Below are 13571 nucleotides of genomic sequence, written 5' to 3' on the forward strand. Positions count from 1 at the left end.
TTGGGGCTGCGTTAACACAAATATGCAGGGCCATTAATCAGATCCTGCTGTGAAGGACCATGACTCTTGGCAATGTATGTGAAATAGTGGATGGCTTTGCAGAAATGGGATTCCCTAACTGCGGAGGGTGATAGATGGTGCACACACCCCAGTTTTTGGCACCAGACCACCTTGTAACAGAATACGTTAATAAAAAGAGGCACTTCTCCATGGTGTTGCAGGCATTTGTGGATCACCACAGGCATTTCACTGACATAAACACTGGATGGTCTGGGAAGGTACATAATGCACATATTTTCAGGAACACTGGCCTGTACAGAAAGCTGCGGACAGGGACTATCTGGACCTGATTCCAGTGGGGGACATTTAAAATGCCCATGGTGATCCTCTGAGACCAGTGTACCCCCGAGTCCCATGGTTTATGAAGCCATATGCAGGAAACCTAGACAGCAGTAAGGAGTACTTCAACAATAAGCTGAGTAGGTGCAGGATGACCATAGAACATGGGTTTGGCAGATTAAAGGCAAGCTGGCAATGCATTTATGGCATTATTCTCCCAGTGAGAATATTTCAATGGTCATAGCTGCCTGCTGTACGTTGCATAATATCTGTGAAGCTAAGGATAAAAGGTTTCTTCGGGGGTAGACTGCTGAGGCACACCAGCTGGAAGCTGATTTTGAGCAGCCTGATACCAGGCTATTAGAGGGGCAAACGGGCCAATTCAAATCAGAAGTTTTGAGGCAACACTTTGAGAATGAGAACCAATAATGTGTGTGGTTTTTTTTATGCTGCAAACTGCAATGCTTCATTAAATCAATTTTTCCGAGGAAGCACTTGAGATGATTCGTCATCTAGGATTTCAATAAGCAAAGGATTAAACTGCCTGTGTATGTCTTGCTGCCACCTGCTATCTCAATCTGTAGGTCATAAATAAAGATGTTCGTTCTTATGGTTTTTTTTTAATTAAACAATCAACACACACAAATGCTTGGTGGGGAAAAGAAGGGGCCAGGGAAGGGTAAACCGTTGGAGCTGTGCGTAGGTCCAGCTATCATTTTGAAAGCTGGCCCAGGGGGTGGAGTGAATGGGAAAGGGAGAAATTCTGGAGAACATCAGGGAATATGCAGATAGAGTTGTGAGGGTGTGGAAAACAGTTCTGAATGTGCTGCAGGGGAGGATGGGCATGCATCTGTTCTGACTGCAGTGTTATGAGGGACTTAAGCATGTTTCTGAATGAATTGCATTACTTTTATCATCCACTTGGTGGTGTCCTTTAACGAAGTCCTGATTTTTCTTTTCTGTCCTGCCTTTCAATTTCTCTTCTCTCTGTTTTCCCCTTTTTCTGCATCAGATTTGCAGGACTTCCCAGGACATGTTCTCCTTGCTCCATCTGTATGTAAGGGGTTCCACTGAAGGCCACATCTGTGTATTGTTTCTTGTGCTTCTGCAGAAGCATGATTGTTAACGCACAACATTGAATATTAGTTTAGCACACCCCTTGTAACATACCAAGCACTTTCTCCTTTCTCGTTGTCCCTTGGCAATCACACATCTCGGTAAACACCCCAGGCAGGATGAGTTTCACTGGGGTAGGTGAGTTTCTACCTAGGCTAAATAGCAATGGTGCTTTTGAAAGGGTTTCAGTATAGGTGACTAGGGACAATATTGTAAACCCTTTTCCATAGGCAAGGGTCACTGAAGCAGATATCTCACTCCTGAGGATAACCAGGGAAGCAAGGCTGCATCTGCTGCAGGCTTGCAGATTCCAGCCTAGTCTCTATGCTGCTTTCCTGTGTGGCGCTTTGTCCCTGCACAAGTCATTGCAGGGTGGGGCGGGAAAGTTTCAGTGGAGAAAGGAACAAAGCAGCTCTGCCAAGGAACCTCTGGCAGAGGATTGCCAAGTACCTCCAAGAAAGTCCTAGAGATTTCTCTGGAGGAGTCCCATGAAATCTCAGTGTGCATCAACACTTGTTTCACTGTACTACTTAGCTGCATATAGCAATGTCAGCACACAAACACAGCTAGCCTTGTCCATTTCTATCCCTTTACCCATCATGTAACCAAGCACCATCAACCTTTTTTAACATCACTCTCCAGGTGTTCTCTCCTGCTTCTTGCTCACCGGAGTGAGTGCTGGGACTGGCTAGACCACTCCGGATTGGAGAACGGTTCTTGACTGGCTTGACAACCCTGGCAAACCCTCTGTGGGCTCCACCACGTCCTCTAACTCTACCTCCTCATCCATGACCTTGTCCCCTGGGTAGGTCCACTTTCTGCTGCCTCAAGCGTCGCCGAAGTAACCACCAGGCTCTTGGTGGTGGAGGTGGGGTCACTGCCATGGATAGTATCCAACTCCCTTATAGAACTGGCAACTTCTTATAGAACTTCGGTGCAGCACTGAAGCAATGGTTTGCCTCGCTTGCTTTCTGGTACACCTGCTACTTGATCTTTTCTCTGCACTGCACTGTATCCTGATCATACCCCTTTTCACAAAAGCCATGAGAAATCTGCCTGTGGATATTGAAATTCCTGCAGCTGGGACTGAACATTCTCCTTTCCCCAAATACTGAGCAGATCCAACAGCTCTGTACTAGTCCAAGCGGGAGACAGTTTACTGCACGGAGTCTCCATGGTCAGCAGGGAAAATGCAAAGTGAGGTCTCCAGGCTGAGTAAACAGGAAGTGGAATTTCAAAAATTCACAGGACTTCAAAGGGGAAGGGGCAGAAGGTTGTTTAGCTGGCTGCAGGGCAGCAGAGTTTGAACCGCTGACCAGAGCGGTCAGGTTGGGCATTGTGGGATGCCTCCTGGAGGCCATTTACAGCATCCAAATGAAGTATGGTGTCTACTTTGGCACTTTGCCACTAAAACTTTGCTGCAAAAAATTCTCATCAAGGTGGTTTTATTTTGTTGGTGACAATTATCCTGTTTTGGCACTGTTTTTTGCTGCCAAAAGCTGTCTTTTGCTGGCAAAACTCTGTAGAGGTAGACAAGCCCTGAGCTTTTACTTAAGTATAAAAACAGTTATCAAAGCAGTAAAGAGGACCGTGGTCAAAAGGTCCTCAACACTCTCAATATTCACTCCCTGGCATCTGGAAGTTTTACTCTCCAAAACTTTTACAAAGGAGATCCCTTAGGCATTCCCACCAGAGAAACAGTCTTCTCTCCAGCACAAATACAATCACTATATTTCCAGAAGGCAAACTGTCCAGGACTACCTCTGACCAATTTAAATTAATTTGATTGCCATTTTCTCCACGACAAGATGGATGAACTGGTGGATTTAGGTTTCTCTCCCCCCCACCTCCTCCCAGTAAACTGGCTGTTGAAAAATGTTAATGCTTGCTTCGTCCTATTGTTTCAGTATGGAATTTGGGCACTCGTATTGCTTAAAAGCAAAATTAGCTTCTTAACCTGTAATTCTTTCTTCTTTCTCCAAGTGGATAACTGCTGTTTTTGTCAGAACCCACCTTGAGTTTAAGGCTCAGTAATATGTAGGATTTTTTCTTTTGCATGGAAATACTTACCTTTTCTCTCCAGATTCCATTATTATGAACAAGAAAGACTTTTAATATTTTTAAAAACAATTCAGTAGAATGATTTTTGGGATATCTTTGCATTCTTGTGCTAACTTACTATTTAGTCTGTATTTCAATTGTGGCAGTATGCCTAGGCTCTGTGTGCCTACAGCATCTCGAGCAGGTCAGGCAGAAAAACAACCAACCAGCTTGGACAAAACAGATTATCTTTCTATGTCTGCATGTGTTGTTAAGGTGGAAATACTATTGGAGATAGATTGATGGAGCACCAGGTACCCACTTGGAGAAGATTTTTATAGCCAGGAAACTCCCACCTCCTGGGGGACCCTGAATGAGTAGGTGGCTCTTAAGGTCACCAAATCTGGATACTAGTAAATCAAAGTGGGAGATGAATTTCAAAGCCAAGAATCAAGTATCAGAGGGGTAGCCGTGTTAGTCTGGATCTGTAAAAGCAGCAAAGAATCCTGTGGCACCTTATAGACTAACAGACGTTTTGGAGCATGAGCTTTCGTGGGTGAATACCCACTTCTTCTTTTACAAAGCCAAGAATGCTCACCCATCAAGAAGACCCTGTCACAATCCACTCTTAACCAGGAAGAAGCTGTTGATAGAAGTATCTGTGAGCTTGGGGGTAGGATGGTCTATGATGGGGACAGGCTATAGGGATAATGGAGTGGAGAGTATTATAAAACTTGTGGATGATACCAAGCTAGGAGAGGTCTCAGCTTCAGAGGACAGGATTAGAATACAAAATAACCTTGACAAAATTGGTGAATTGGTCTAAAATGAAAGGTGAAATTCATTAAAGACAACTGCAGAGTACTACTTAGTGAATTTGATTTTTCTTGTCTAATATAAAATGAGGAATAACTGGCTAGGCAGTAGTTCTGAAAAGAATCTGAGGGTTATAGTAGATAACGCACTGAATGAGCCAACAGTGGGATGCAGTTGTGAAAAAGGCTAATATTATTCTGGGATGTAGTAACAGAAATGTCACAGTAAAAAATGGGAAGACCTGATTTTGCTCCACTCAGCACTGGTGAGGCCTCAGCTGGAGTTCTGTCTAGTTTTGGGTGCCAAACTTTAGGAAAGATGCAGACAAACTAGAGAGAATCTAGAGGAGAGTAATAAAACTATGAGGAAAGTTTTAAAAATTGGGCATGTTTAATGGTGAGAAAAGATGACTGAAGGGGAAACTGGTAGGTCTTCAGATGTGCTAGGACTGTTATAAAGAGGCTGATGATCAAGAAGAACTCTGTGTAAGCCAGAAAGCTTGTCTCTCCAACAGAAGTTGGTCTGATAAAAGATATTGCCTCATATCCTGGGACCAACACAGCTGAAACCATAGTGCAAATGAATTGTTCTGCATATCCCCTGAAGATAGGAAGCACTGGAGTAGGCTTCCAAAGGAGGTTGTAGAATCCCACAAAACAGATTTAGACAAACAGATTGTGTAGGTATACTTCATCCTACCCCAACGTAGGGGCTGGACACGACCTCTTGAGGTCTTGTCCATCCCTGTTTTTCTGATTTATACAGTTTGGTCCCCTTGATTACTGTAATGTTGAGCAAAGGCATGACAAGGCAGACAGAAGATGAAGAAATGAAGTCTAGGCCAAGGGTTTTTAGTTTCAGTTCTGTTGGCATCTTCCAGGGTTTCATTTCAAGAGTACAGTATGTTAATGGATGTTGAGCTTTGCTTGTTAAATGCAAGGTCAGTGGCTAATGCAATTAAACTGTGATTTAAAGGTGGAGGCCTTAATTTTGGTTGACTCCACCCTTATAGATGGTAGAGGGAGATAAATCTATGGATTATAGCGAGTATATCTGTCTTACCCTTGGCTGTTGAAGGCCAATAGGGAGTGTAAAATTCCTGCTTATCGAAAGATGCTGTCTCTGTAGGATTCATATTCCTGGGTCTTGACTCCTTTGGTGGAACTCCTCTTGCCTTTAAGGTGTCTTAAAAATTTAAATAAAATAAATAAGGACAACTTGTAGATAGAAGTAGTAAGTAGAATAGAGCGCAAATCAAACTCACCTACTGACCATGATTAATTACCCCCTTCAGTGTAGAAATAGCCAGTTCTTCCTTGTGCAAAAGTGGCACAGAAGCTTCTTGCTGGACCATATTGACCATTGTTCCAGTTCTTCATTTGATCCTAACATGGGCTATCCTTTCTTTTTGGGATTCTAATAACACTAAGTTTGAGACCTTTGGTTTGGGCAGTAGACATACTTAAGTGAAGAAAAACCCAAAACAAAACATTGAAGTGCTCCCAGCCCTTGTGGTGATCTAAAAAATTCTATGGCATTTTCATTAGTTTTGGTGTTTGGGTGCCAGTAATGTTTATGCTTCACTGATGGCGGTGTCTAGGCACTCTTGTTCCACAAGTTCTGGAAGCTCTAGAGTTTGGTGCCTGTGTCAGTGCTTGAAACTGCTTGTACCTACTGATTTGGTGCTCCTCTCAATGCCCTGTACTCATTTTTCTCTTCTGCATGACCCCCGTGTTTCAAGTATGATATCCATTGTCCAGAGGTCTAGTTTGTGGAGCCTGCAATTCTTGCATAGCACACTTGTCCCAATCCTTGTCATGAGCACCCTATCATGCCAGGATTTGTAGGAAATAATAATCTGCTCCAGATTGGAGTAATAACATCTGTTTCCCCATCAAGAGCTGTCCTCATCCAATTTCTAGCTTCTGAATTGGGAACAGATTGGACATAGCTTTGTAGGAACAAGTTTCAGAAACCAGGCTTGTTTTCATAGTCCCATTTCACCATCACACAGACAATTCCATAACTCCACATATGGATGGCATCCTTTTCCAACTCCATTTATTACTGATTCATCCAGCAAGTTCTCCTTCAAGGTGGCTTCCAGGATCATAATTGTATTCATATTTTGTCTTGGACAATTATGTGGATCAGTGCACTGCATAGAGTAATAGCGGAAAAATAGTGATAGACTGCCTGGAGCATCTTGGGTTCAATGTTTACTTTGTTTGCTCACATGCTTTTTTCTGTGTTTGTCATAGATCTGGAATACTATCTGGTACAAGGTCTTATCTCAAAAGAATGTTAATGGAAGATGAAGGCTGCTATAAGGAAAGACAAATGGTACCACAAACAAAATATATGCAGAGCCTATTGGGAATAGTTGTCATATGGGCTGATGTTTCAGTCAGCCAGAGTTCATATCTATCATGTAATCCTCTCCACAACTTGCCCTCTCATATGTATTGGCAGAGGTCAAGGTCCCATTGTCTTGTCTCTGCTCCTTCAACAGGTGGATTCAGAAAATCTGACTTTAGGAGGAAAGAAAGTAATTCTCTATCTGTGAACCAGGCAGAGTGATCACTATGACAGGTCCCAGCTGGGGATGATCAAGTGTAGACTTGACAAACTGGTCAAATGACCTGTTGTTGGACTTCCATGGTTAAATTTTCCAGCAGGAATGTTCTGATGTAGGCAACAGTTTACCTCGAGTTGCATCATGGGACCATCTGTTAGCAAGCCTGCTTAAATATTTGTCTTGATCACATACTTTACTACATGCCGCCTGTTGTGGGGGAAGAGGGTGAACTAACTTAAAGTTGGCTAAAATCTTCTAGCAGAAATATTGTATGTATATTTTTATTTGTATACCAGGCCATCAAGATATGTGGTAGTTCATAAAGTACATTAAACAAGTTAAAGGAATGATCCCTGCCTCAAACCGCTTACAGTTTAAATGGACTAGAGAAACATACAGAACTTAATTCAGAAGGGACTAGGCGGGGGAAGAGATGAGGGTTCAGATTTTCAATTTCCTCTTTCAACGCAGAGAAAAGATGCACAGCCATTAAACCTTTTCCTTAAAAAACAAAAGTTCATAGTTATAAATCCCCTTCAAAACCTCCCTCACCCTCAACAAAACAAATACCATGTAATAAATGCCTATGTAGATAAGAGGGGAGGAAGGAATGAGGTTTAACAGTCTCCTTAATGTCCCCCCATTTTGCATACCTATTTATCCCAAGCCAAATCTGCAGACAATATGAAAAGTTGTGATGTCTCTCACCCTTCATTAAACACATCTCAGAGGTCCCTCCCTTCCTACTCTGTTCCTCTTCCTCATGTTGTGCAGCTGCTTGAGTCCATTGTGTTAGCTTCTGGGAGGAAGAGCTGCCTCCTCTACACCCCTTCCAGGGTCCTGGGAGGGAGGGTGCAGCTTTTGATTGAGTGACTGGCATCTTTTGGAACATAGTAGTTATATGAATGGCTACTGGTTAGTTGAAATAAAATATTTCATAATTTATAGAGCATTCCAGAAAGTGCAACAGTAATAAGTGACATGACGACAAAGTATGCAGAGTCAGGGAAAGCCAAAATCATTTGTATGAAACCTTTTATTAGAGATGAATGTGGAAAAACTGTTAAAGCTAAGTGCAGGTTCTCCTTCTGGGAGTGTGATATATGTAGGTAGAATGGAGAAACACTTGTTAGTCTTCAGATATGTCCAGCTGCTGTCAAACAGCAGGAAAACTGGTCTTCATCAGAATTTTTTTTTCCTGTGCATTATCCTTCATCTTTGGCAGCATCACCACAGAGCATGAAGCATTTTGATGAAGGAAGTGATGAGAGTGAAGCTAATTCTATTTCTTTATTTTCTGAAAAGCTTTGCTACTCCATCTGTCTCAACATCGAAACTCCTACTTCTGGAAAGTCTTCAGAAGTTCATCAAATTAGTGTTAAGAGGTTTTTGGATTGAATGTCCATTTTTATGGTCATAGAACTTGATGCTAGATGTATTTAATTATTTATGCCAGCAATACACCATTTCATACAGTTTAATCATTATAGGCTAGTATTTTTTTCATAAATTGCCTCCAATTTACAAAGTACCGAGGAAACAGCTTGCAGGAAGTCTTCTGAATGCCAAAGCAGACAACGTGAAAAAGAGTTGATGTTTTTGCACAGACTCCTCACATCTCTCCCAGTGTCTGATGGATAGAGCAATATTCACAGTGAGTGTGTCATCAACTTAATAGCAACTCCACAACCAGTAATTCATTCCTTTGGACGGCTGAGCATCACACAGCCCAATATATTGGTGACCAGTTTAAAAATATAGTCAATGGACTGGGTCCATGAAGGCTATTTTGGTAGTGACCAATAACGTGGCTAATATAAAAGCTGCTCGGGCTTTGATAAAGGAGTATCCACACCTTTTTTGGATGTGCTGCCTATATGACGGTTTTCACTGGTGCTGTGATGAGAAAGTTGCCAGTGCTTTTCACTTTTTGCCACAAGTTGGAGATCTGGACAAGATTTTTTCAAAAACAGTTACTTGCAGCCATTTTTAGTGCCAATTTCATCCGCACTGAGAGCCTTGTCATATATGATAAGCATCTTCTATTAAATGTCTCCAAAGATCTTCAGATATGCAAGAAAGCTCTTCAGGCAGCTGCTGTTGAGGAAGGGGCTGCCAGTTGTTGCCCCTATGTAATCAGCATTGACATTCTTGATGACTGTCTTTTGGAGGCAGAACTCTTAACTATTTGAACCTATAGCTCAAGCCATTCAGAATATGCAGAACTATAAAATGTTCCATTATTAAGTGGTGGTGTAGCTATGTTGCTCCCAGGATATTAGTGACAGGGTGGATGAGGTAATACCTTTTTATTGGACCAGCTTCTGTTGGTGCAAGAGCCATGCTTTCAAGCTACCCAGAGCCCTTTCTCAGGTCTGAGAGAGGTACTCAGTACCACAGCTAAATAAAAATGATTCTCCCAGCCACTGTTCCCTCAAATTTTTCCCACATGTGTGGGATGAATTTTATGTGCACCAATATGGAGATGATGTGACACATCACTTTCATATTGGTGCACACAACAAAATTCATGTGGGTGTGGGGCTGAGGGGTTCAGAATGTGTAGGGGGGCTCAGAGCTGGGGCAGAGGGTTGGAGTGCATGTTGTGGGAGGGGGGCTTGGCGGTGGTACTGCTCCAGCCATGGCAGGTCCAGCGCTGAGTTGGGGCCTGGGGAGGGGTGCCCCCATAGCACCCAGAGAGTCAGTGTCTTCAGGGCTGGAGCACTCTCAGAGAAAAATTAGTGGGTGCTGTACTGGCAGCCAAGCTTCCCCTAACCTCAGCACCTCTCACTTGCCCCACTGACCAACTCCTGCCCACTGTGAACAGTTGTTCTGCAGCATATAGGAAGCTTCGGGAAGGAGGGGTAGGAGCAGGGACGGGGTGCACTTGGGAGAGGGTGGTTGGCCCTGTGGAGGGGGGGGAATGAAGCACCCCCCAACTAGAGGGGAAGTTGCCTTCTATGGGCACCCCTCTCTCTCTCTGGCTGCAGCAGGTTGGGGCCAGGGAGGGACGCCCCTTCCTCCGGCCGCAGCATGTCCGGAGCTGGGTTGGGACTGAGGAAGGGGCAGCCCTCCCCTGCCCATGGCAGGTCCCGGCTGGGCAGGTTCCCTGGGCGCCTGCGTAGTGCTAAATAGACTGCTGTGCTGCCATGCAGCTTATAGGGAGCTTGGTTCATAAGTGGCTGGGAGCTAACACTAGAGAAATTCTAGCCCGGGGTGGGGAAATCATGGCCCAGGGACCACATCTGGCCCTCCTGCTCCTGCCTTGGAGTAGGGTTCGGGGCTTGCTGCGTGTGGCTCCTGGAAGCAGCAGTACGTCCCCCTCCCTCCGCCTCCTGCGCATAGGGGCTGCCGCCACCCCAATCGCCGCCTCTGCAGCTCCCATTGGCCAGCAAACAGGGCAGCACGGTGAGCTGCGTGGCCACTCCTCCACGTAGGAGCCAGACGGGGGACGTGCTGCTGTTTTTTGGGAGCTGCTTGAGGTAAGTGCCACCAAGAGCCTGCACCCTTGGCCGCCTCCTGTGCCTCAACCCCTTTCCCCTGTCATGATCCCCCTCTGAACCCCTCAGTTCTATCCTCCTGCACCCCTGCTGGAACCCTCATTCCCCCCCCTGCCACTGCTACCCACACTCCAAACCCTTGCCCCAACCTGAAGCCCCCTCCTGCACCCTGAACTCCTCATTTCGGGTCCCACTCAGAGCTCTCACCCCTTCCCGCACCAACCCCCAGTTTCATGAACATTGATGGCCCACCATACAATTTCCATTTCCAGATGTGGCCCTTGAGCCAAAAAGTTTGTCCACCTCTGCTCTAGCCAGTTCCCTCCAGCTCCCCAGATTTGAACTCCAGGACTGTACTGTCTTACACTGGTCAGGCTTCTGACCAGGGCAAGTTCATTACCCACTTTGCCCCTCTCATGTTGTGAAGAGGACAAACACTAGCCTTTGCAAACTGAGCTGAGATTGCCCAAACACTTCAGCCAAAGCGCACGCTTTCAGGTAAAAAATAAAAAATATTAAGTACAGGAAGATAGATTTTAAGTGATTATGAGTAGTAAGAGTAGAGATCCAAATTGGTTACCTAAGAAATAAAATAGATTTGTAGTCCGAGTTCTATAAACTATATTGGATTTGACTCAAGCAGTGTCTCACCCTGGCAGATGGTATAGTTCAATACACAGGCTGGGACTCTCCTCCAGCCTGGAACCACCCTGCCCCAGTTCAAAATCTTTGCCTTTCAGATGTGCTTCCAGGTGTTGAGTTGTTGGGGAATTGAGGCCCAGTCATGACATCACTTCCATTCTTTGTAGTTTTCTTCCAGCTTGCTGGAAAGATGTATACTTTGACAGGGAGGTTCACCCCCATTGGTCAATCATTCTCCATTGTCTATGTGCTCTCTCTGAGAAGTCTTCTGGGATAGCTGTTGGGAAAATAGATTCCCTTTAATGGCCATCAGCGTGTCTGGCTACTCCGTCGTACCTGAAAAGCTGGTTACGGATGTTCCCAACCTCACAACATATTTCAGTAACACATGTACAATGATAGCACATACAGTCCAACCGGACATTAGTATTCAACTGATCAAGATGCTTAAATGAGACCTCACAAGGCATACTTTGTACAAAACATATAATTATATGACAGAGGTGAATATGGGGGTTCCAGGGTGCTGCTTTGAGGTACAGAGTGCCACATACTCCTGTAGTCATAGGTCAAAAGGGGGGGGAGGAATAGTAATTTACAGATTGTTGTATCAAAACAAAATCCAGTATATGCTAGACATTAAAAAATCATGGTTTTAATACAAAGTTATGAATTTAAGTTCCCAGGCTCATCTTTTGAAAGAGTTCATGCAAGTTTTTTCTTTCAGGATAAAGACTGATAGATCAGATATAGAGTGATCACTTTCTGAAATGTTCACACACAAGTGGTGATGTGTTTTTTCTGTTGGAGTTCATTTGACCACATAGTTGTTCTGGGGAATTTTTTTTGTACCTTGACTACAGGAGTGTTAATGGGCCATTTCACCTTGAGTGGTTGTGACATTCTCTTGGTGTTACCTGGACCAGTGATCTGCCAGGTCACTCCACTCCTTGACTCTCTGGGAGCCAGCCTTACCTTGCTCTGCTGTGAGAACCCCCACTCCTGGGCTGTTCACACACAGCCTCTGGCATGTAAACTGCTCCTTGGATTGTGCAACTGAATAACACTAGCCAATATCTCCGGTTCCAGACACAACCCTAGGAACATCTGTCTTGCAGTGTCCAGTTGTGCCTGCTGGATACTGCAAGTTTACATGAGTTTGTCAGTTTAACAAAGAAATTGACATGCACCAGGCTTGTTATCCCAGGGGGAGTCTCTGACACACTTCAAACCAAATGCACTGCTTCAGGTAGAATAAACAAACAAATTTATTAATGATAAAAGATTTTAAGTGATTACAAGTCAAAGCAGAAGAAGTTGGATTTGGTCAAATGAAACAAAAGCAAAACGCATTCTAAGCTGATCTTAATGCCCACGAAAGCATATGCCCAAATAAATTTGTCAGTCTCTAAGGTACTACAAGGACTCCTTGTTTTTACGAACTTAGATGCCTCTTACCGCAGGCTGTCTGGTTGCCCTTCAGCCAGGCTCTCCTCTCTTATCAGCGCTTCAGTTGCTTGGTGGTGGTGTCTGTAGATGGAGATAGAAGAGGAAGAGCATGGCAAATGTCTCTCTCCCTTTTATTATGTTCTTTCTTGCCTTGTGGCTTTGCCCCCCACTCCCTTCAGAGTCAGGTGAGCATTACCTCATTGCAGTCCCATACTGACCAAAGGAAGAGGGGGTGACGCACTTGAGTCCAATAGCTCCTTTGTTGTTGCCTAGGCCAGTGTCCTTTTGTTCCCGTGAGGCTGGGCTGGGTTTGGCCCAGGCATGTCCTGATGGGTGTGAACTGCCCCTCTGCTCTTGGGGAGTTTTTGCTTGGGCTTACTTTAAGCCAGGAGGACACATTCTGAGCCTCACAACTATATACATGGAATTACAACCTATAACAATGTTTACTGTAACAGTGCTCAGTGCAACATGAGCATCCGAAGACACTTGACATGACAAACTTTGCATTAGATGCCACACGATTATTTTATGATGATGAGCATGGAGGTGTAGGGTGTTCCCACAAGGTACAGAATGTTACAGTGGTCCCTTAGAATGTGTTAATTACTTATGCTAAACTATCTTTTCGACCTTTGCATTTAGCTGGGGCAGTCGGAGTACATCTCCCAGACCTGAGGAAGCACTCTGAGTAGCTCAGATTCTTCTCTCTCCAACAGAAGTTGGTCCATTTAAGGGCATGTTTATATGTACAGGGCTGCAGCAGCCCATTTGTACTGATGCAGCTTCTGTGGCATTGCAGCGTGACCAGTGAAAAGACACGATGCTTTTTTAGAACTCCATTTCATTGCATTTAGCATTTTTTGTAATTAAAGTAACTCAGTGAACTAACATGATTTTTGTAATTAGGCGTAAATATCTATTTAAGATTTCTCGTTACTTTTTCTAAAAATTAGTGTCGTATATCTGGCTTTTTTTAACCAATGTTTGACACACATTGACCAATTATTTTTGGACCAGTTAAATGCCCAGCCCTAAGGGGTGAGGGTGCATGTTCAGGGGAAGAAGGTGAATCGTTCAGGTTCAGATTT

At 44.2% G+C, this 13571-nt stretch overlaps 1 protein-coding gene and 1 long non-coding RNA gene across 6 annotated transcripts in view; both read left to right on the forward strand.

Annotated features, from left to right (window-relative positions):
* Positions 1 to 13571, forward strand: part of LOC115645751 — a 952243-nt gene that overhangs the window by 152720 nt on the left and 785952 nt on the right. The gene's annotated exons all lie outside the window — the stretch shown is intronic.
* MPP6 (membrane palmitoylated protein 6) overlaps positions 1 to 13571 on the forward strand; it is a 136168-nt gene that overhangs the window by 24041 nt on the left and 98556 nt on the right. Inside the window, exon 1 of one of the 4 annotated variants that reach the window (XM_030550798.1) lies at positions 6589 to 6654. The exons of the other annotated variants lie outside the window; for them this stretch is intronic. The gene's annotated coding sequence lies outside the window, so the exon portion shown is untranslated. Of the gene's footprint in view, positions 1 to 6588; positions 6655 to 13571 lie in introns of those variants that run through there. 4 annotated transcript variants of the gene reach the window in all.

Source organism: Gopherus evgoodei, chromosome 2 (assembly GCF_007399415.2).
Source record: "Gopherus evgoodei ecotype Sinaloan lineage chromosome 2, rGopEvg1_v1.p, whole genome shotgun sequence".
Classification (NCBI taxonomy): domain Eukaryota; kingdom Metazoa; phylum Chordata; order Testudines; family Testudinidae; genus Gopherus; species Gopherus evgoodei.